Source organism: Ornithorhynchus anatinus, chromosome 6, assembly GCF_004115215.2.
Source record: "Ornithorhynchus anatinus isolate Pmale09 chromosome 6, mOrnAna1.pri.v4, whole genome shotgun sequence".
NCBI lineage: Eukaryota > Metazoa > Chordata > Mammalia > Monotremata > Ornithorhynchidae > Ornithorhynchus > Ornithorhynchus anatinus.
In genome coordinates, this window is record NC_041733.1 from 2537984 (window position 1) to 2558407 (window position 20424).

At 45.9% G+C, this 20424-nt stretch overlaps 1 protein-coding gene and 1 non-coding gene across 3 annotated transcripts in view; one reads left to right on the plus strand and one right to left on the minus strand.

The window, feature by feature from the left end:
• Positions 1 to 20424, plus strand: part of DACH2 (dachshund family transcription factor 2) — a 448249-nt gene that overhangs the window by 22613 nt on the left and 405212 nt on the right. The window lies entirely within an intron of this gene.
• LOC114812998 lies at positions 7495 to 7632 on the minus strand. The gene has a single exon (XR_003760611.1). It is a non-coding gene; the product is annotated as a small nucleolar RNA SNORA7 (small nucleolar RNA).

Below are 20424 nucleotides of genomic sequence, written 5' to 3' on the forward strand. Positions count from 1 at the left end.
TTGGTTCTCGACCCGTGGTGAGGATAGATTGGTGAGTAAAAGTCCGTTTCTCCCTCTTGGCGCCGAAGTCTCCGGACATGCCGTTTCTCTCACTCACCATGCAGCGGGCACCTGTAATCGATAAATGGTATTTATCGAGCATGTATTATGTGCTGAACACTGTACTGAAGCCTTGGGAAAGTGTGGTAGAACAGAGTTAACAGACATGTTCTTTGCCTGTGACGAGCTTGCAGTCTAACCCAATCAAATATCCAACCCAATAAGAAACCAGCTAAAAAGCCATTCGTGAAACTAAGAAAAATAAATCAGGCCATCTCTTGGTATGATGCCGTGGTGCCCTGGAAGAAATATAATAATAATAATTATTGCAGTATTTAAGTGCTTACTTTGTGCTAGGAGAAGCAGCGTGGCTTAGCAGAAAGGGCTCGGGCTTGGGAGTCAGAGGTTGTGGGTTCTAATCCCAGCTCCGCCACTTGTCTGCTGTGTGAACTTGGGCAAGTCACTTAACTTCTCTGTGCCTCAGTTCCCTCATCTGTAAAAATGGAGATTAAAAAATGTGAGCCCCACGTGGGACAACCTGATTACCCTATATCTACCCCAGTGCTTAGAACAGTGCTCTGCACATAGTAAGCACTTAACAAATACCATAATTATTATTATTATTACCAAGCTGGGGTGGATATAAGCAAATCAGGTTGGACACAGTCCCTGTCCCATGTGGGGCTCACAGTCCCAATCTCCGTTTTACAGATGGGATAACTGAGGCCCAGAGAAGTGACTTTCCCAAGGTTTCACAGCAGAAAGTGGTGGAGCAGGAATTAGAACTGTTGACTTTCTGAGTCCCAGGCCCCCACTCGATCCACTATGCCAGAGCATCTGAGTGGCACAGGCCATCAGGAGCTATTTATATCCCTGGAAATTAAAATCTAATTAGAGTCAGTGGGTAGAAAGATGATTTGGAGCTGGAGGTGGGATGGGGTGGTGGTGCTGAGGTAGCAATAACCTTCATAAACCACGTCAGCACCCAAGTGTCATTTATTTAATGGCTAGTTAAACTCTCATCCCACTTGTGGATGGGTTCAAATCATGGTAAGGTTAGGTTTCCTTTTCTTGCCCTCAGCCTCCCTCAGGGGGTAGGGAATGAAATCATCTCTAGGGAGAGGCAATGATCTCCAAAATCATTTATGGGAGTGGCTTCTGCATCACCCTGACTTGCTCCCTTTCTTCATCCTCTCTCCCATCCCCACAGCACTTAATGTATGTACCTGATATTTCCTTGTTTTTATTGTTTAGGGGAAGCAGCGTGGCTCAGTGAAAAGAACCTGGGCTTGGGAGTCAGAGGTCATGGGTTTGAATGCCGGCTCTGCCACTTGTTAGCTGGGTGACTGTGGGCAAGTCACTTAACTTCTCTGTGCCTCAGTTACCTCTTCTGAAAATAGGGAAGACTATGAGCCCCACGTGGGACAACCTGATTACCCTGTATCTACCCCAGTGCTTAGAACAGTGCTCTGCACATAATAAGAGTTTAACAAATACCAACATTATTATTATTATTATTATTCTTGTTATTGATGTCTGTCTCTCCCTCTAAACTGTAAGCTCACTGTGGGCAGGTAATGTGTCTGTTTACTGTTATATTGTACTCTCCCTAGTGTTTGGAACGGAGCTTTGCTCACAGTAAACTTTCAATCTTCTCCCACTCATTCTGCGTTGCTATTTCTCCCTTTATTCGTCTGCCTCCCCTCCACCAACCCCATGGCACTTATGTCCATATCTGTAATTTCTTTATATTAATGTCCGTCTCCCCCTCTAGGCCGTAAACTCACTGTGGGCAGGGGATGTGCCTGTTTATTGTTATATTGTAGTCTCTCAAGCTCTTAGTATGGTACTCTACACACAGCAAGTGCTTAATAAATGCAATTGAATGAGTGAATGGAGTAACCCAAATCTTCTGGAGACAGAGCTGGGCCACTGCCATGTATATAAATAATAGTAATAATGATGATGATATTTGATAAGTGCTTATTATGTGTCAAAACTGTTCTGAGCACTGGGGTAGATACAAGGTAATCAGGTTAGATAGAGTCCTTGTTCATTCATTCATTCATTCAATAGTATTTATTGAGCGCTTACTATGTGCAGAGCACTGTACTAAGCGCTTGGCATGTACAAATCGGCAACAGATAGAGACAGTCCCTGCCCTTTGATGGGCTTACAGTCTAATCGGGGGAGACAGGCAGACAAGAACAATGGCAATAAATAGAGTCAAGGGGAAGAACATCTCATAAAAACAAAATACATCTCATTAAACATCTCATTAAACAAAATAAACAAAATAAATAGGGTGACGAAGATGTATACAGTCGAGCGGACGAGTACAGTGCTGAGGGGGTGGGGTGGGAGGGGGGGAGGAGGAGAGGGAAAGGGAAAGGGGGGAGAAGAAGGTTTAGCTGCGGAGATGTGAAGGGGGGGTAGAGGGAGCAGAGGGAAAAGGGGGGAGCTCAGTCTGGGAAGGCCTCTTGGAGGAGGTGAGCTTTAAGTAGGGATTTGAAGAGGGCAATAGAATTAGATTGTCGGAGGTGAGGAGGGAGGACGTTCCGGGACCGCGGGAGGACGTGGCCCAGGGGTCGATGGCGGGATGGGCGAGACCGAGGGACGGTGAGGAGGTGGGCGGCAGAGGAGCGGAGCGTGCGGGGTGGGCGGTAGAAAGAGAGAAGGGAGGAGAGGTAGGAAGGGGAGAGGTGATGTAGAGCCTCGAAGCCTAGAGTGAGGAGTTTTTGTTTTGAGCGGAGGTCGATAGGCAACCCCTGGAGGTGTTCAAGAAGGGGAGCGACATGCCCAGATAGTTTCTGCAGGAAGATGAGCCGGACAGCGGAGTGAAGAATAGACCGGAGTGGGGCGAGAGAGGAGGAAGGGAGGTCAGAGAGAAGGCTAACACAGTAGTCTAGCCGGGATACAACGAGAGCCTGTAGCAGTAAGGTAGCCATTTGAAGTCTTCATAACCATTTTACAGATGAGGCAGCCGAGGCACAGAGAAGTGAAATGACTTTCCCAGGTTCACACAGCAAACTTGGCAGAGCTGGGTTTAGAACCCACATCCTCTGACTCTCAGGCCCATGCTCTTCCCACTAAGCCACACTGATCTCTTGGATATGAGGTGGATAAAATTCCCTACATTTGAAGTTAAGAACTGGAAGTAGATGCTCCTTTGAAATTTCTTAAAGATCGAAAGGCTTGGCAGAAGCTACACTTTTTTGTTTTAAGGGTAATTGTTAAGCGCTTACTTTGTGCCAGCCACTTTTCTAAGCGCTGGGATAGCTACAGAGTAATCAGGTTGGACACAGTCCATGTCCCAGAAGGGGCTCACGGTCTTAATCCCCATTTTATACAGATGAGGGAACTGAGGCACAGAGAAGTTCAGTGACTTGCCCAAGGTCACACTGCAGAAAGGGAGGAAGCTGGGACTAGAACCCCGTCCTTTCGATAGGCCTGTGATTTAACCACTAGGTCATGCTCTTTCTCACCTCAGTAGGGCACAATGGGATGGAGGAGGGGGTATCTTCCTGCCGTGGAAATCATTTGATCTTGAGGCTCGAATATCCGGGGTCAAAATTAGGTCACAATGAATGCCATTGTAAGACAGGTGTTTTAAGTCTTTGAAAATACAATATTTCTGGCCCCAGATGCCTCCTGGCCTTTCTTCAAGGTAGGAGAGGGATGCCGGCGTCTCAGAGAGCAAACATCCGCCTGGGCAGAGGCGACCCCCGGTCTTGGCCGCTGCAGGAAGCGAGGGTGTCGCCGGGTCGAGGGGGCCGGTGCCAGCTCCTCCGGGCATCCCGCCTGCCCTCTCTGCCGCTCAGAATGCCTCCGCTTCAATTAGCACCGCGATGGAGGCAATGATATTTCAAAGATATTCACGTTTTTATTTCTGAAGGGGACTGAGGGGGCCAAGGGAGTGTGCAGTGAACCCGACTAATTATTCACCAGCCAGCTGTGCTGTGAGCTTCGCAGTGCTCTGCCCGCGCCTCTCGTAACCTCCACACGGATCACTTGAAGCCCTCTCCCGAGCTGACAGGCTGATGAAATTGTCGAGGATTCTGCGTGGCGCAGACTTAAGCCAGACTGGCAGAATCGGCTAATTTGACCAAGGGGGTGCGAATTAGAGCTGAGTTGCTGCAACAGCGGCATTAAAGTCACCGGCCGGGTGGGGTAGCCACGGCGGAGGGCAGTTTGGTGGCGTCTAAAGCAATCTCGTGAATATGCTTTGTCTTTCTGGAAAGCATTTGGGCAATCGATCAATCGATCAAGAAACAGCGTGGCTTAGTGGAAAGAGTCAGAGTTGGCTTGGGAGTCAGAGTTCATGGCTTCTAATCCCAGCTCAGTCACTTGTCAGCTGCGTGACTGTGGGCGAGTCACTTAACTTCTCTGTGCCTCAGTTACCTCATATGTAAAATGGGGATTAATAATGATAATGTTGGTATTTGTTAAGGGCTTACTATGTGCCGAGGACTGTTCTAAGCGCTGGGGATGATACAGGGTCAGCAGGTTGTCCCACATGGGGCTCACAGTCTTAGTCCCTGTTTTACAGATGAGGTAACAGAGGCACTGAGAAGTTAAATGACTTGTCCAAAGTCACACAGCTGACAGGTGACGGAGCTGGGATTAGAACCCATGACCCCCGACTCCTAAGCCCATACTTTTTCCACTGAGTCACGCTGCTTCTCTCTGAGGTGATTGGGGCACAGAGAAGTAGAGTGACTTGCCCAAAGGTCACACGGCAGATAAGTGGCAGAGCCGGGATTAGAACCCAGGTCCTTCTGACTCCCAAGCCTGGGCTCCATCCACTAGGCCATGCTGCTTCTTCGACTAAGACTGTGAGCCCCACTTTGGGACAACTTAATTATCTTGTATCTACCCCAGTGCTTAGAACAGTGCTTGGCACATAGTAAGTGCTTAATAAATGTCATGATTATTATTATTAGAATTGATCGAGCACCTGTTATGTGCAGAGCACAGTGGGATCATAAAATACCCCACTCCTCAAAAACTCCAGTGGTTGCCCAACCACTTCCTCATCGAACAAAAGCTCCTCTCCCTTGGCTTTAAAGCACTTCATCACTTTGCCCTCTTCTCCCTCACCTTTTATTCTCCTACTACAATCTGGCCTGCACATAATACTAATAATAATAATGTTGGTATTTGTTAAGTGCTTACTATGTGCAGAGCACTGTTCTAAGCTCTCAGGTAGATACAGGGTAATCAGGTTGTCCCACGTGAGGCTCACAGTCTTTATCCCAATTTTATAGATGAGGTAAATGAGGCAGAGAAGTTAAGTGACTTGCCCACAGTCACACAGCTGACAAGTGAAAGAGCAGGGATTCGAACCCATGACCTCTGAATCCCAAGCCCGGGGTCTTTGCTCTGAGCCACACTTTTTCCCATAAGCAGCATGGCCTACTGAAAAGAACATGGGTTTGGGAACCCAGTCAGAAGATCTGGGTTCTAATCCCGTCTCTACAACTTGTTTACTGTGTGAACCTGGGCAAGTCACTCAACTTCTCAGTGCCTAAGTTTCCTCATCTTGCAAAATGGGGATTCAATACCTCTGTGAGCTCCTTTTGGGCAGGGAATGTATCTACCGACCCTTCTGTGTTGTACTGTCCCCAGAGCTTAGTTACGTGCTCTGTACATGGTATGCGTTGAATAAATTTGACTGCTCGATTGTTTTCCCTCCTACTTTGACTCCGAGCCCCATGAGGGACCCAGTTATCTTGAATCTACTCCAGAGCTTACTGCCATGCTTGGCACTAGTAAGTGCTTAATAAAAGCTGCAATTATTATTATAATAACTAAAACTTCCTTCGCTGAAGAAAAGTCTTAAGAAGGAAATGGACAATGAGTTTCCCATGGAAGAACATGACCTAGAGCTAGGATGGGTGAATGAGAGGGTCGTGGGCCAGATGCCCGGGGATGGAAACAAAGAGGGAGGGGGGCTTCTTTAGAAGGTTTCCACACCCACTCTCCGGCTGTTCTCTCCCACTCCCCGACTTTGTCCTGTGAAGTAAGATCATCGACGGATGGTTTCACTGTGCAGTCGTGCAGCCGAATGGTTGAGCTAGGAATCGCCTTCATCAACTCTGTTGTATCCTCCCAAGTGCTGAGTACAGTGCTCTGCACACAGTAGGTGCTCAATGCATATAATTGATTGACTGATTGATTGAAATTGAGCATCCCATGGACCTTCTAGAGTTTAGAGTTTACACATTCCCTCCTAAATTTCTCTCCAGAGGGCAAGGGCTACCATATTCCTCCACCCATTTACCTTTTGGAGATGATACCCGAAGGATTTTCTTTTCTTGACCAAACTAGTGCACCTGTGGGAACTGTGACGGCTTTATTTCTGAGAAAATGACCCTTTCCTCCTGCTCAGTTCTCTTCCACTGCCCTCTGTACATCCCGTCCCTGGCATATTTCATTTGTACATCTCTCTCGATCCTGATTTTTCTTTCCTTCTAATTCTTCACTAACCAACATTAGCCTCCTTCCCAAATTAAATATGCCATTAAGGCAAAACCTACGGTAATGCCCCATTAAGTTGAAAATCTAAATACCAAGTCAGGAAATGTGAAAGTTAAGGTTCTCATCGTCGTGTTAACCTGCTTACATTTCCCTAATGGAGTGCTTTGCAATTTTAGATTGGCTATTTAAAATGTGCTTTTGAGTATGATATTTTTTTCCATCTGACAATTTCCTTTTCCCTTTCGTCACAGGGTAAGGTGAGACTCAGAATTAATATTTGTAACTCCCCGTACTTGGAAGGTAGTCAGGTCTGACTGTCTGAAAGACTTCTTAAACACTAGTCATAAACATAAAAAACATGAGCACTAACACCACGCTACATTTTTCAAGGGATTTGGAATCATTAAATGGTTGATATCATTAAAAAGATAGTTAATCTGAAGGAAGTGGGTATGTCTTCGTTTTCTTCCTGTTGGGTTTCCTGGACGTAGTCCACGTCTGTCAGTCTTCAGTACCTGTCGTGTTTTTGAAAGAAAGAACGGTACATATCAAAGGTTGAACGTATCGTTTCTTTGACGTCTCATCTCCACCGGATTCAGGTCTGAACTCCTTCTTGCCAGAGGTGGTCCGCAGGGCGATAGTCCGGAGCCCTTCTGTTCTCGTGCGATGTTTGTTTTAAGTCTCAAATTTGGCCTCTTATGGTACTTGTTCAGTGCCTACTATGTGCCAAGCACTGTTTTAAGCATGGGAGTCTTGTCTTATGCCATCGAGTTGTTTCCAAACCATAGCAACACCACGGACACGTCTCCCAGAACGCCCTGCTCTGTCTCTGCCAACCTTCTGGTAGTGGATCCATAGGCTTTTCTTGGTCAAAATACAGAAGTGCTTTACCATTGCCGCCTTCCACGCAGTCAACTCGAGTCTCCAACCTCGACTCTCTCCCATGCTGCTGTTGCCCAGCACGGGTGAGTTTTGACTTGTAGCAGATTATCTTCCACTCGCTAGCCTCTGCCCAAGCTAGGAATGGAATGGGTAGCCCTCTCCTTGACTTTTCCTCCGGTAGCCGATACCAGTAGAGTACTGGAAACTCTCCAGGTGCTACCCCGAGAGGGGAAGCACTGGGATAGATACAAGTTAATCAGGTTGGACACAGTCCTTGTCCCACATGAGGTTCCCACCCTTAATCCCCATTTTGCAGATGAGGTAACCGAGGCCCAGAGAAATGAAGCACTGTGCACCCAAGGTCACACAGCAGACGTATGGAGGAGCTGGGATTAGAACCCGGGTCCTCTGACTTCCAGACCTGGGCTCTAGCCACTAGTCCGTACTGTATCTCGCGGTGGCCTGGGGTCCGAGCTCAGCTGAAAACCGCTGGCATGCCATCCTGGGGCTTGGGATACCAAGGTGGCACCTGAGTTTTTTTTCTACATAGGCCTCAGGTCCCAAGGAAACCCCCTGCTGCTTGGTGGAGGCTCCTAACATCCTCTATACTAAGCGCCGGCAAAATTACTGTGGAGTAAAAACACACGGCCTTGGCTCTCAAGTATCTCACAGTTGAATGGGGGTGGGGGACGGGGAATGAGCAGACAGTCATTGTTTACATTTTGGGGGGACACGCGGGTCTGCGGTGTCACCTTGGACAAGTCTCTAACCTTCTCCCGGCCTCAGTTTCCTCATCTGTAAAATGGGGATTATGTGAGAGGCTGGGCCACTATTTTTTTCAGAGATCTGTGAAGTGCCAACTTCTCCCAGGCTCCAGTGCAGTTTCTGCTCTATGGTCAATCACAAAGGCTTGGGAAGCCTTTTAACCTAGAATTTGGTTTTCCCTTCTTTGACTTTTCTCTTCCCCCCAGCCCGATTCCCCTGCCATTTCCCTTCCCTCCCACTGCTCTCTTGCTTCCCCACCTACTACCAGCTTCTCTACCCCTTTTTCCTCCCTTCTTTTCTCCCCCTCCTCCCTTTTTTCTTCTCCCTTCCTCGCCCTCGTCCCTTTCTCCCTCCCTCCTTTCTCCCTCCCCTTCCTCTCCCTCTCTTTCCCCATCTCCTCTCCCTTTTCCCTCCTTCTCCTCCCTCTACCCCACCTCTTTCTCTCTCTCTCCCCCTCTCTCTTCCTCTCCCTTTCTCCCCTCCCTCTCTGTTTCTCTCTTTCTCTCTTTCCCCCCCTCCCTCGTCTCTTGCCTCCCACCCCATCTGTCGAGAAGAGACAACAGACCCCTCTATCTCCCCAGCTTCCACTTGTGTCTTGTGGCCCTGTAACTGTGCTCCGGGCTATTATTTCAAAATCCAATATATTCAAACTTTGGCCTCTGCGAGCAGAAGGATCGGTACCCAAGAACAATAGAGTGATAAATATAGAATTTTCATTAAGGAAAAGACTATATCCTGTCAGCTTGGAATCAATGTTCAAAAGATGATCTCAGCAATCACCACCTGCTGTGAGCTCCAACTTTCTTCTTTTTGGGAGGGGAAAAACGAAGAAGAAAAGAGGTTGACAGTACTTCTTAAAATGTAATTGTGATTGAGTCTTCATTGGCACGAAGAAATGAGTTTAATACATGCCAGGGGGGAGATCCACTAACATTCTGTCAGTAATTCAATGCAAGCCAGTTTGAGCTACGCCTAATTGCCACGATAATAATGATTATAATTATGGTGTTCATCGAGTGCTTACGAGGTGCCAAGCACTGTGCTAGGCCCTGGGGTAGATACCGGATGATCAGGTCAGTCAGTGATATTTACTGAACACTTACTGTGTGCAGAGCACTGTTCTATAAGGGTTTGGGAGAGTGCCATATAACAGAGTTGGTAGACATGTTTCACACTCACATCCAGCTTACAGTCTAGGAGGGAGACAGTAATCAATAGAAATAAATAAATGATGGATATGAACATCAGTGCTGTGGGGCTGAGGGAGGGGAGAATAAAGGAAGCAAATCAAGTGCAAGGGTGATGCAGAAGGGAGTGGGAGAAGAGGAAATGAGGCCTTATTCAGATCAGACCCTGTCCCTTAGGGACTCATGATGTAATGGGCAGGGAGAGCAGGTATCTTATCCCCATTTTATACATGTGGAAACTGAGGCCCAGAATGGTTAAGTAGCTTACCCAAGGCCACACAGCAAGTCAGAGGCCCAAGCGGGAGTAGACCAGGATCTGCTGACTTTCAGCCTCTTGCCCTTCTCATCGGGAGCCTCCGTCTCCTCCGATGACAGGATGGTATGGCTCTCAGGCTGAGTCTCCAGGTTTCGACTCTGGTTAGCGACGCTTACCTTCCACCTAGTGCTCTGCGGGTGTTCCCCGCAGAGAAAAAAAATCCCCCGGAACATCCGTCATTAGATCTGCCTTCTTCCGTTTCCAAGCCCGGAGGAGATCAGATGGCTTGTCGCCGTGTAAGTCCCGGGGTTGTTTGTTGACCCTGTCCCTTTGTGTCCCTAAGGGACAGTGTAGGAGCCATCCGAGGGGACCCGAGCACTCTCTTGAGCTTCCCGAGAGCTTTGGGATCGAAAACGAGCAGACCCTACCCTCGCCCACCTGCCGCTCGTCAGTGAACTCTCAGCCCGGAGACCCCTCAGCCCAAGACTCCTGCTGGCCCCGAATTTGAAATCAAAGAAACACTGACATCACCTCAAAGCCATTTTTCCTTTTTTGCTGACTTTTTGTTAAGGAGGCACTAACCGGTGGCTACTCTTCCTCCTGCAATCAAGTGTAATAAACCAACCCTGCAGAAGTGAAATGCCAGGGAGAGGGGAGGGGAAAAAGTTGGAAGCTCACACTTACCCCATAAAACCTTGTTTATTGCAACCATCAGTCTTCCAAGATCTCCCCCACAATGGGATTTGGTAAAGCCATTACAAGGTGCCGTATGAGTTCCATTTGCCTACAGTAAATAGAATGTCAGAAGTGTCAGGAGAGAATAAATATCAGGCTGGTTAAAAGGGAGCAGAGATGGCTCAAAGCATCATTGAGAGGATTGATTTATCTGGCAGGCTGTAATGACTGCAGATGTGGATCTGTTATTCTAGATGAGCAATGAATTTGATGAGCTGATAACACCGGGCCAGGGAGGCCTGGTTTTAATTACTGATGAGGAATTTATCTGTGAAGCCGGCTGAGTTACCGAGGGTTCGCCCCCCTTATTGACAGGTGACCTTGGTGCTTTTCTCTTTGGATGCGTTACGGAAAGACCCTCCCCCCAAACCCCCAACCCCCAAACAAGGGGTTTCAGGAGAAACAGCCGAACAAACGGAGAGAATGGATATTTCCTGTGGGCCGAGAAGACAATGAGGTCGTCTGAGAGGCCTTGCGGGGATGGGAATCCTTCATCCCCGTTCCATATGGGGAAGCTTGCGGATGGCGTTATTCATGGCCGTCACTTTACTCTGGTGGAGGGGGCCACCTCTTTCTAGGATGCTACGGTTTCACTCCAAGGTTGGAGGTGGGTGTGGGTCTCACTGCCGTTGTGTATTTCTGGTGTTCAGAGAGGCTGTGTAGGTGAAATGGAACCATCTCCCAGAGCCCCATTTTCCATTAAATAGCTCAGCCCTCGAGCAGCATGGCCGCGTGGATGGAGCATGGGTTGAGAGTCAGAAGGACCTGGGTTCTAAACACAGCTCCTCCACTTGTCTGATGTGTGAAATTGGGCAACTTCACTTCTCTGGGCCTCAGTTACCTCATACGTTAAATGGGGATTGAGACTGTGAGCCCTATGTGGGACAGGGACTGTGTCCAAACCGATTATCTTTATCTACCCCAGTGTTTAGAACAGTGCCTGGCACACAGTAAGCGCTTAACAAATATAACTATAACAAATATAACTGTAAGCTTGTTGTGTGTAGGGAAGGGGTCTGTTATAATGTACTCTGCCACGCGCTTAGTACAGTGGTCTACGCACAATAAATGCTCAATGAATACCAATGATCGATTGATTGATTGATCTCGATCTTTCTCAGTTATTTATTTCTAATGACTTGCTTCCCCCCACCTTTCGGTTTGGAAAGGGAGAACTACAAAATCACCCAAGAATTCAAAAGAGTGTTGGGTGCCGAGTGACGTGAAATGTATTGACTTCTATTTTCTTGAGAAACTCTGGGAGATTTGACGTGAAACCTATGTTTTCTTATAATAATAATAATAAAATTGTGGTATTTATGAAGCGCATGCTTTGTGCCAAGCACTGTTCTAACCGAAGGTAATCAGGTTGGACACAGTCCCTGTCCCACGGGGACAGATGAGGCAACTGAGGCCCAGAGAAGTGAAGTGACTTGCCCAAGGTCACATGGCAGATAAGTGGCAAAGCCAGGATTAGAACCCAGGTCCTTCTGACTCCCAGGCCCGTGCCCTTTCCACTAAGCCATCCTGCTCGCTGGAGTCTTTTGCAGTTTCCAGGTAGCTTGGGAGTTTAAAGGGTGCCCAGAAGTCCAGTGTACTGGACATGGGGCGTAACCCACAGAGCTCAAATTTGAGAGCCTTAATCACCATCATTTCAGGGTCCCTGGGAAGGGAGCTAGAGGCAAAGAAGATAATTATTGGCCAGGTCCTAGTTACAGTTTACAAATGGTTTAAAAAGTCACTAAATAATAATAATAATAATGATTATGGTACTTGTTATGCGCTTACTGTGTGCTAAGACTGTTCTAAGTCCTGGGGTAGATACAAGCAAATCAGATTGGACACAGTCCCTGCCCCAGGTGGGGCTCACACCTCAACCCCCATTTTACAGATGAGGTAACTGAGGTCCAGAGAAATGACTTGCCCAAGGTCACGCAGCAGACATGTGGCAGAGCTGGATTTAGAGCTCAGGTCTTTCTGACTCCTGGGCCCATGTTCTACCACTAAGCCACACGGCTTCTCATAAGGAAACTTGGCTACTGCTTCCTAGGGAAGACCACACTGGATGTCTTGAAAGCCACTTGTCAGCTGTGTGACTGTGGGCAAGTCATTTCACTTCTCTGTGCCTCAGTTACCTCATCTGTAAAATGGGGATTAAGACTGTGAGCCTCATGTGGGACAACCTGATTACCCTGTATCTACCCCAGCGCTTAGAACAGTGCTCTGCACATAGTAAGCTCTTAACCAATCCCAACATTAAACTGTAAGCCCGTCAAAGGGCAGGGACTGTCTCTATCTGTTACCGATTTGTACATTCCAAGCGCTTAGTACAGTGCTCTGCACATAGTAAGCACTCAATAAATACTATTAAATGAATGAACATTATTTTTATTATTACTATTTAGTTGCATTAACAGTTTCTGTCTGCAGAAGTCATGGCTTATCAACTGAACCCCACTGCTAGAAATAGTGTACTATATAATTATTTATATTTATGTCTGTCTCCCCTTCTAGGCTGTAAGCTCATTGAGGGCAGTGAATGTGTCTACCAACTCTGTTGTATTGTTCTTTTCCATGCACTTAGTAAAATGCTCTGCACGCAGTAAGCGTTCAATAAATACCATTGATAATGGTAATGATGAGGTGGGTTGGGAGAAGATGCTTACTCTCCCTTATGTAGTCTATACATTCCTTACCTCAATTTCCTCATAAATTTGCTTTTAGTTTAGAAGCATCAACAATGAGTTTGCAGTTTCTCTTTAGAGCCATAATCTCTCTTGCACTTTCATACCACAGTCTGGAAAGAGAGGGGAAAAAAGCAACGCTTGCACGAATGTACAGCTCTTTGGTACACACCCATAGATGTGGAATATGCTAAATTCCTTTATGAATAATGTTTTATTAAAGGTCGTATGCAAAATCTTCTGTAACTCTGAAACCTTGTTGTGATTAAAAATCAATGTGACCATTTCAGATTGTATTTATGACTTAAATAATCCCGTTCTAACTTTAATTATCACGGTTTGAAGCTGCCTGTGTACGTATTGATCACGGTGCTTCTAGTTTTTTTTGTCAAAAACGTTGAATTGAGTGGCAACTAAATTTAAATGTAGATCCAAATCACCCACTCCCTGATCAGTCGGTTTGTTAGTACATAAGTTTCTGGATTGGGAGAGAAAGCAGTGGGGCCCGTTCTTTCCCGAACACGAATCTGTTTCAGTAGAAAACCATCCGTGGGTTGGCACGAGTGGATTTGGGGCAGAAAGTAGTAGCCGGGCGCACGTGTGTGATGTCGGTCGAGGCAGCTACCCTGCTCTCTGCCAAACAGGTCTGTGCTTCTTTGTGTTTGTCTGTCACTCGTATTTATTGAGCACTTAATAATAATAATAATAATAATGTTGGTATTCGTTAAGTGCTTACTATGTCAGAGCACTGTTCTAAGCGCTGGGGTAGATACAGGGTAATCAGGTTGTCCCATGTGAGGCTCACAGTTAATCCCCATTTTACTGAGATTACTGAGGTAACTGAAGCACAGAGAAGTGAAGTGACTTGCCCACAGTCACGCAGCTGACGAGTGGCAGAGCCAGGAGTCGAACCCATTAACTCTGACCCCGAAGCCCAGGCTCTTTCCACTGAGCCACGCTGCTTCCCCTTAATGAGTGTAGAGCAGTGTACTAAGCATTTGGGAGAGTGAAAAATAATAATATAACAGACACATCCCCTTCCCACAGCGAGCTTACAGTCTAGAGATGAGCTTACAGTCTAGAGTTGTACAGTTGCAGTTTGTGCAACTTTACAGTGTTTAGCCCAGTGAATAGTGCTGAGTGGTAATGGTGTCAAGTATTCTGCTAGTGGCGATTGGAATTTGTTTTGGAAAACGTCGGTCACGTATCTTCAAACCATCTACCTCCTAAACCATTCATCCCCATCGAAGCAATGGTACTATGAGATTCTTAAAGAGCAAGGCTCCCACATTCTAGGAGAACTAGCTGTGTGGCTCAGTGGAAAGTGCCCGGGCTTGGGAGTCAGAGGTCATGGGTTCGAAACCCGACTCTTCCACTTGTAAGCTGTGTGACTGTGGGCAAGTCACAACTTCTCTGGGCCTCAGTTCCCTCATCTGTAAAATGGGGATTAAGACTGTGAGCCTCATGTGGGACAACCTGATTACCCTGCATTTACCCTAGCGCTTAGAACAGTGCTCTGCACATAGTAAGTGCTTAACAAATAGCAACATCATTATTATTATTATTATTATTATTGAAATTTGGGTCAGAAATCTTGTTTTTTTCCATCCTGCCTTTTTTTGAGCCAGGAATTTTCTAGGAATTCTGGTGATGAACACTGAAATTGGCAATTCATTTTGTAGCCTAATTCAGGTTGGGTAAATGTGGCCAAGTAATAGGCCAACAGTGTCCTTTGTATTCAAAGAATATCTCATTGATGGGGTGTTTCACTTATGAGAGTGTGTGTGGCCAAAATCACCACTGCAGGACCCAGAGTTCCAGGTGCATTGTGCACACAAAAAGAGAGAAGCAGCATGGTCTAGGGGATAAAACACAGGCTTGGGAGTCAGAAGGCCAAGGGTTCTAATCCCGGCTCCACCACTTGTCTGCTAGGTGACCTTGGGCAAGTCACTTCACTTCTCTGGGCCTCAGTTACCTCATCTGTAAAACAGGGATTAAGACTGTGAGCCCAATGAGAGGCAGGGACTGTGTCCATTCCGATTGCTTGTGTTTCCCCTGACCAGGCATGAAATACAGTTCCTGCCTTAGAGGCATATAGGCATAGACTGCCATACACTCAACAAACACCCTCACTGTATTGTCGTGTTTAATGTTTGTGGTTCTTGGTGCTGTTTTCTCTTTTACTTCCTTGTTTCATGTTTCTTACAAAACTTTTGCTCGAAGAGAGCCGCTCCCTTTTTGATAGTAGTGCATCATGATTGTGTTCCTATAATGTTTCTCTACCTTACTTGTTTTTGGTTTCCTAATCGCAGCTCTCCCTTCAGCAGCTGTCTGGATATCCTGCTGTAGCTTATTCTCTTTACAAATCTCACCCAGTGTAGTTGTGTTAGGTAAGTATATCTTTGCTCTAAGGAGACTGAGTATGACCCTGACTCTCCCCTAATGACCCAGGACAAGCCAACCAACACCCCTACTCCCACCTCCGTCCCTGACTCTTCTTTTTTTTCTTTAATAGCATTTAAAAAATACTCACTATGTGCCATGCACGTTTTAAGCGCTGGTGTAGATACAAGGTAATCAGGTTGGACACTCTCCGTGTCTCACACGGGGCTCACAGTCTTCATCTCCATTTTACAGGTGAGGGAACTGAGGCCCAGAGAAGTGAAAGAGACTCATCCAAGGTCACACAGCAGATTAGCAGGATTAGAACCCAGGTTCTGACTCCCAGACCTCTACCCTATCTACCCCATCTAACAACTTCAGCTCTTAACTCTCTTCCTCAGAAAAGGCCTTAAATACCAATTCAGTCACCTAACACCCTCTCAGGATGGCGTTCTCAGGAAGCCAACTTCCGAAAAGGGAACCAGGAGAACCATTGTGCTTTTTGTGTTGCCTCATTTAACCTTAGAGATCAATAAGTTTCTCAGTGTGTACCTTTCATTTGCAATGTAACTCTACTTTTATTTGTTCCTAGGAACTCAGGTAAACCTGACAACAGGTGTTGGACCCTAGGGCCCTGTTGATTTGGAAGAGTAAATAAAGAAACAACATTTATTTGCTCTCCCAATTGTACAGCTGAGTGGTACTGGATCCTGACTGCAGTGTATTTTTAAGAAATGAAAATTGAAAGCAGCGTCAGTGTTTCTCAAGTTACTAAACAAGATGATTTTCACCCCGGTTAGCAAAATTCATCCAGTTCCTGGGTGGCTGCCAGGCATTTATGTGACTTCAATTAATGGTGATCAAGTGCAGCATGGCCTAATGGATAGAGCACAGAGTTGGAAGTAAGAAGGACTTTGGTTTTAATTCCGACTCTGCCACTTGTCTCTGTGTGACGTGTGGGCAAGCCACTTCTCTGAGCTTCCGTTCCCTCATCTGTAAAATGGGGATTAAGACTGTGAGCCCCACGTGGGACAACCTGTATCTATCCTAATGCTTAGAAGAGTGCTCGGCACATAGTATGCGCTTAACACATACCACTGTTATTAATTATATGGTGTCTGGCACCTAGTAAGTCCTTAACAAATGTGATTGGAGAAGCAGCCTGGCTCAGTGGAAAGAGCACGGGCTTTGGAGTCAGAGGTCATGGGTTTGAATCCCGGCTCTGCCACTTGTCAGCTGTGTGACTGTGGGCAAGTCACTTCACTTCTCTGTGCCTCAGTGACCTCATCTGTAAAATGGGGATTAAGACTGTGAGCCCCACGTGGGGCAACCTGATTCCCCTGTGTCTACCCCAGCGCTTAGAACAGTGCTCTGCACATAGTAAGCGCTTAACAAATACCAACATTTTTATTAAGACATGGTATTTATTGAGTAGAACACTGTTCTTACATTTGAGAGTACAGTAGAATTCTTTGACGTGATCCCTACTCTCAAAGAGGTTACACTGTAGTTTACAGTCTTCTATAGTGTACTAAATACTGTACTAAGGCCTTAGAAGACTACATCAGAAAAAAGATCAGCATTCCCTGCCCGGGAGGAGCTTACAATCTAGTTTTAAACACTATACTAAACCCACAGGGAAGATAGACATTCCCTGTCTATCCCTGTCTTCGTGGAACCTTCTCTCTTATAGGAGAGACAGACAAGAATATCTACATCCCGAGGAAACATCTCACGTGAGGCTCACAGTTAATCCCCATTTTACAGATGAGGTAACTGAGGCACAGAGAAGTAAAATGACTTGCCCACACTCACACAGCTGACAAGTGGCAGAGCCGGGAGTCAAACCCATGACCTCTGACTCCTAAGCCCAGGCTCTTTCCACTGAGCCACGCTGCTTCCCTACTGGATCACCATTAAATAATGCTTTTTTGGAGCTATCTCCTTTATGGCACTGCTGTTGCTTTCGGATTGTCTTTCGCATTGCAGCTGATTGTTTTATAAGTTGTAGAAATGAGGAAGCGATAAAAACAAGAGTTCTCTGCCCTTCAAAGTGCTGTCGTGACTTTTTCTGACTTGAAGTGAATTGTTAATTACACATTTCCTTTGTGCACATATTGTGATTGATACGTTGCAAAGATTGAATATTGGCAATGGCTCTTTAGGTTTTATACTTCCTTGGAACACTTCTTAAGAACAAACCATACATTTTAAAAAAAAAGGGAAAGAGAAGGCATTGCCACTCTCTTAATCTTCACAACCATTAGCTTCCCCTACGCAGCAGTGAAGGGAAATGTGGTAGAATAGTATTTAAGACAATACTTAACGGTTTAAACTGCTCCTCCCTTGGCTTTATTTTCTGATGGGAAGCTTGGAAAATACTTAGAGAGTCCATTAAAGGAAATATTGATAGAATAAGAAATCCAATCAATTTTATACTTTCGTCTTTAATACCTGTGCTTAGCAATAACGGGCATAATGGCAAGCGATGGAAAGTCTGTATTTTTTATGGAATGTCGGTCTAATCGCTTTGTGGACGTGAGGAGACGCTTCCGGCAACCTAAGCAACTACAAGCCGACTCTACAGTTGTCTTCTACGAGAGGCTTGTGCCAGAAATGATGATGATTGATAATTGAAGGATTTGTTAAGCACTTACCATGCACCAAGCACCGTACCAAGCACTGAGGCAGATAAGAGTTAACCAATCATGAGAAGCAGCATGACTCAGTGGAAGGAGCACGGGCTTGGGAATAAGCGGTTGTGGGTTCTAATTCCGGCTCTGCCACTTGCGTGACTTTGGGCAAGTCACTTAATTTCTCTGCCTCTGTTACCTCATTTGTAAAATGGAGATTAAGACTGTGAGCCCCACGTGGGACAACCTGATTACCTTGTATTACCCCTGCACTTAATCCAGTGCTTGGCACATAGTAAGCACTTAGCAAATGCCATTATTATTATTATTATTATTATTATTATTGTTATAATCAATGGATGGTATTTATTGAGCACTTGCTATGTGCAGAGCACTGTTCTTTGTTCACTGTTCAAATCTGACAATCACACTTCCCCCCTCTTCAAAACCCTACTGAAGGCTCACCTCCTCCAGGGGGCCTTCCCAGACTAATCCCCCCTTTTTCTCAACTATCCCTCCCCTCTCCATCGCCCCGACTCGCTCCCTTTGCTCTACCCCGCCTCCCTCGAGCACTTGTGCGTATATATACATATCTAGAATTCTATTTATTTATATTAATACCTGTTTACTTGTTTCAATGTATATAGATCTATAATTCTATTTATATTGACGCTATTGATGCCTGTTTACTTGTTTTAATGTCTGTCTCCCCCCTTCTAGACTATAAGCCTGTTGTGGGCAGGGATTGTCTCCCTTTATTGCTGAACTGTGCTTTCCAAGCGCTTAGTACAGTGCTCTACACACAGTAAGCACTCAATAAATATGACTGACTGACCGACTGACTGAATGAATGAATTAGACTGCTCATTCCTAGTGAACAGGGGAGCAAGTCAAACACTGACTACAGTATATTAAGCTCCCAGTGGGAGCGCAGTAAGGACATTTACTGCTATTAAAGAAGTCAGAAGAAGAAGCTGCCTCCATGTATGCTAGTAGCTCTAATTGGAGAGAAAATCCCTGTGGGGGAAATTGCGTTTCTTGCCCACTGACATGCTTCAGTTGCTGTTCATTTTCAATTAATGGGTATTTACTGAGCACTTGTTGTGTGCCAAGCACTGGGCAAATAATGCAATAGTGTTACTAGACATGATCTGAGCCTCAAGGAGCTAATAATAAAGTGGGGCAGACAGATAATTTATGAACAGAAGGAAGAAAGGAAAGGGGATGTGTTTACAAGTACATGCCTGAGTAATAGAGTATGTGAGGTGTGTACAGAAGTACTGAGGAGGTTGTGAGTTTAGGGGTTAGATGGTACATATTTAATCAATGATATTTATTGAGCATATACTGCAAGCAGAGCACTGTAGTGAGCGCTTGGGAGAGTACGATACAGCAAAGTTGGTAGACATGTTCCTTGACCACAAGGAGTTTACATTCTGGGGGGAAGACAAACATTAAAATCAACTATACACATAATTGTACATAAATGTGGGGCTGAAGGTGAGTTGACTATTAAATAATAATTAATAATAATTATGGTATTTGTTAAGTGCTATGTGCAAGGCACTGTACTAAGAGGCTGGGATGGATACAAGTAAATCGGGTTGGACATAGTCCCTATCCCACAAAGGGATCACGGTCTTCATCCCCATTTTACAGATGAAATAACTAAGGCACAGAGAAGTGAAGTGACTTGTCCAGGGACACACAGCAGACAAGTGGCGGATCTGGGATTAGAACCCAAGACCTTCTGACTCCCAGGCCCGTACTCTATCCACTACATCTTGCTGTTCCCTGTCAAATCCCTACAAGATACAGATCCAAGTGCACAGATGAATTACTGGAGTATAGTTTGTGGGAAACATCACCTGCATTAAGGGGGAAAGTTTTATGGAAATTTCCCTCTCCCCACTTTTCCTCCCCCAAATTCTGGCCCTCCCCCTCTCCTTCCCCCCACGCCCCACAGCCCAGGCTTATGACATCTGTGCAGAGGCTGCTGTGTGACTTGGTTTCTCCATATCATCCAAACCCAGATGAGGGAGACTTCTCCCCCTTATCCAAGCCTAAGAGTGCACTACTGTACTCTGCACACAGTAAGTGCTTAATAAATTCAGGCAGCATGTCTGGTGAAAAGAACATGGACTGAGGAGCTAGAGGATCCGGATTCTATTCCCCGCTCGGCCATGCGGCTGCTGTGTGACCTAGGGTGAGTCACTGAACTTCTCTGTGCCTCCGTTTCCTCACCCATAAAATGGCAATTCATTCCCTTTTCTCCCTCCCCCTTAAGCAAGCCTTGTATTGGACAGGGTCTATGTCTTGTATTGAATCCAGAGCTTAGTATGGTTCTCGACACATAGCACTTAACAAATCCACAGTTATCA